Genomic DNA, 4097 nt, shown 5'->3' on the forward strand with positions numbered 1-4097 from the left:
TCATCCCGAAGGACCGTCACAAATTGTCATTGTAATAGCAACATCTTTCATTTGTGCATCAAACATAGCTCTATACTTGTCCACTTGGCTTATAAGGTGGAGGCACAAATAGAGTCTCCTTGGCAACATCTTTACTCTTCTTGGGAGCTTCATCAATGGTCTTATCTTTCTTTGTTTCCTCAATCATTTTACTCTTCGCTTTGTCAACCACAACCTTTTCAGCTTCTATGTCTATCAACTCATCTTCATCTTCAATCTCAACCACTACCTCCCCTCCTTTAGACTCAATTTCCCTATTGAGCTCTTGAGTAGGCTGAGTCTTACCACTTCTAAGTGTGATGGCATTAATATACTATTTTGGGTTTGGTTCTGGTTTTCCCGGCAATGAACCCATTGGCCACTTTGTAGAAGAGGAAGATTTTCCATGGACCTGTGTTTGCAACCTCTCAATCTTAGCATTTAACACTCTATACACCTCATCAACCTTGGTGTGCATAGCTTCCATTTTTGAGTGGCCAACTCAATAGCACTTCTTCCTTGACCTTCTAGTAGTTGGCGAAGTAGAGCAAGAATCATCTTATCCATCTTGTCATTCAATGCCTTTGATCTCCTTGTGGTGATACTCATTAATATCAGAATGATCCCTTGGAGTTCTATCATAAACCTCTCCATAATTTCCATCACTTTGAGCAAGATTCTCCACTAAGGTCATACCAACAGCAACATAGGAAATCACCATTACTTGCTGTATCAACCAACATTCTTATCTTTGGGAGTACCCCTTTGTATAATGTTCCTAGAATAGATTCTTTAGAGAAACCATGATGAGAACATTGAATAATATAGCCCTTGAATCTCTCTCATGCTTCACAAAAACTCCCATTTCCCTTTTGAGCAAAGCTTGATATTAAATTTCTTAGCCTTGTTGTTCTTGTAGTAGAGAAGAACTTGGATAGGAAAGATCTCTTGCATTGATCCCAAGAGGTGACTGATCCCACTAGTAGGTTCTTCTCCAGAGTCCTAGCTTGGTCTCCAAGAGAAAATGGAAAGAGACAGAGTTTGAATGCATCTTCAGAGATACAATTGATTTTGATTGTTCCACACATCATATCAAACTGATCCAAGTGCTCAAGAGGGTCTTCCATAGGTAAGCCATAGAATTTTGAGCTTTGCACCATGTTGATAAGACTTGACTTGATCTTATAGTTATTGTTCTCAACAAGCGGTGCTCTAATCCCCATGCGGTGCCCATGAATGTTCGGTTCATAAAAGGTGCCAATGACTCTTGGTTGTCTTGGAGGATGGATATGAGCTTTTTCAACATTGGGCTGGTCATTTCCATTATGACTATCAATGGGAGGAGGGTTGTTCTCCATAGCTTGTCGTGCTAGCCAGCGATTCTCTCATTCAAAACGGCGAATGTCTTCAACACGCTCAACTAAATTGGCTTAGCCTTGACTTCTCAAGTTCATACACCTTGCAAAAGAGAATCCAAAACACCAAAGCAAACCAAGTAAGTAATAATGTAAAGAAAATGTTTAGGCTCAAGCAAAGATGAAATCCTAGTGGTGAAATCTATTGCAAATGGGCAACAATGCCAAATTGATGTAGTACTCATCTCTATTCATTTAATATCGAACCACAAATTTGCAAAGAATCAAACACTAAGAATATATAAATATGCTCAATCTAAACTTAACAAATGATTGCTTTATGAAACAACTTAACTAACAAGCTAGTTTAAAGAAAGCAAAAAAGCAAACTCAAAACAAAGCAAACACAAACTTAAAACTGCTTTTAATCAAGGTAAAACAAATGAACCTTGGGCAAGGTTAATAACTTGGGAGATGTAATGCCGCGATCCTGCATAGGATCATAGGTCGTGACTTGGTCCGAGAATGGCAGGGAAGTCTCGGACAAGTCTAGTAGGAGCTGCTCATTAGCTCGGACAGTGGAAGAAACCGAGCCAAGAACGGGAATAGAGATCAGCCATCACGGACAGCTCTCGACCAGCTAGGGACAACTTGACCAGCTCTCGGCTAGCTACATACAGTTCGACCAGCTGCCGACCAGCTGTTGTCCAGCTAGTGTCAGCTCGACCAGCTAGCGTCAGCATTCCCAGCTGCCGGTCAGCTACCCCTAGCTCGGCCAGCTGCCAAGGAGCTCAACCCAACTTGATGGATAGGTACCTTTTCGGGCCTAGACTTCGACCAGCTGCCAAGGAGCTCACCCTAGCTTGATGGATAGGTACCTTTTGGGGCCTAGAATTCAGCCAGAACCCTATATATAGATTCATGGCTTTCATTCCAAACACACCATCGGAAACAGAAAACACAACAAAAACTCGATAAATAACGAGTACACAATAGAGAAGAAGGTTTCCAAGACCGAGAGTTCGGCGAGTAAGTTTGAGGGTCCAAGGTACGGTACAATACCAAACTTATGGGTTCTGAGGGACGGGGTAGTTGCATATACATAAGCATTTATAATGCTTCGGTTGGTCCAGTTGGTCGGAGGAAAGGGTGTAATGCCACTGAACCGCCGTACGGCCGGACAGAACCACGGACGGCACCGAGACGCTACTTGTTTGGGAACCGCATCCTGGTGGTCTTGCATCAGCATTGCTTAGTCTTGCATGATGTTAGCGTAGGCTATCATGTAATTCTTTAGCTTTGTTTGTTGATGGCTTGTCTGCCTTGCTTGTTTCCTTTTCCTGTTAGGGTAGTCGGGTTGGGGAAGTAGAATCCTGTTTAGGAAAGGGGAGCCCAGGCTCACTGAGTAATCTTAGATTACTCATGATAATATTTTTGTTGTGCAGGAAGCCTAAGTGAGTCTAGAGCTGGAGCAAACTTTAGGGTACCGGATAGGGTTTTTTTGTGTTCTTTATAAAAACCCTATATTTTCCTAAACGATATTTGTAAACTTATCCGACTACCTATGTATATTGCTTTGATGACTTGTTTTCAATAAAATGATTTATTAAAATAATATATTCGGTTTTCGGGGAAAACATGGCAAGTTGCAAATGGTACTCGGCCTTGTCCAGGTCAACACAACGCGCATGGGACACAAGGGTTGCAAAGCTAATTCTCTTCTTTTTGCTCTCTCGCCACTTAGCATAACAATACTTCTTCCTTGCCCTCCATTATTTTCTTGCACCCTCTTTGTCTATTCATAGATAATTACATCTTCTACGCATTATCTTCTTGCACCTTCTTTTGCACTTAATTCCTGGACCATGCATTACTTTTTGCACTTTCTTGCTCATACTTGGTTCGACCTTCTCAATTTTGTTTTGCCATTTTCGATTGATTCGCACTGCTCCTTTGCTCCTCTGATTTCTTAGGATTCGCCTCATCCTCTTCCAACTCTTAGAGACATGATGATTATGCCGCCACTAGTACTTCATTCTTCAACCCAAAAACCGCACTGTCCTACCGTACGGCACGTACGGTATCGCCCGGACATCTCTCGGCCATGGTTCGGTTTCGGTCCAGATTGCGTTCGTCTCCTCCGGACTCCCTCGATCGTCTCTCGGATAACTCTCGGCTTTCTCTCTCGGGTCCTTCATGTCCTCTCTGATACTTCCCTCGGACCGTACTGGTCTTTCGGTTACTTCTCGGTCTGTACTGTTCTTTCTGGTACTTCTCGGACTGTCTCTTCTGCATAAGCGGTTTTCTGTGTAAACGGTCAACTCCCGATCAGTCTTAAGGTCTCGATCGTACATCCGACCACTCTGGTCTTGGCTTGGCTATCCTCTGATTTGTGCATTTTTCCTCGGACTTCCTTCGGTCATTATCCTTTGTTTTTCTTCCTCTTCCTCTTTAATTCTTTTCCAGGCCATTTCCTCGAACTTTTATTTTCGGGATTTCTACCCTTAGTGATGGTCATTACATTCTCCCAGCCACCTCCCTACCGAACTTATGCGCATGCTACCTCCCTACCGATCAGCGTACCATCCGGATTTTCCATGTGCGGATAGTATGGTCGGAAAAAAGTAAACGTGGCTTGGCGGTTGGACTGGGGATCTGTACAGATACCTCTGTACATCGTCGAACTGATGCGCGGGATAACTCTCTACTGGCCAACTGTTGTAC

General features: G+C 43.1%; 1 non-coding gene across 1 annotated transcript; it reads left to right on the forward strand.

Annotated features, from left to right (window-relative positions):
• The first annotated feature begins 816 nt into the window (after positions 1 to 816).
• LOC147950418 (small nucleolar RNA R71) lies at positions 817 to 923 on the forward strand. Its single transcript, XR_015565240.1, has one exon. It is a non-coding gene; the product is annotated as a small nucleolar RNA R71 (small nucleolar RNA).
• The last annotated feature ends 3174 nt before the right edge of the window (positions 924 to 4097 follow it).

Source organism: Camelina sativa, chromosome 1, assembly GCF_030686135.1.
Source record: "Camelina sativa cultivar CO46 ecotype springtype chromosome 1, ASM3068613v1".
NCBI lineage: Eukaryota > Viridiplantae > Streptophyta > Magnoliopsida > Brassicales > Brassicaceae > Camelina > Camelina sativa.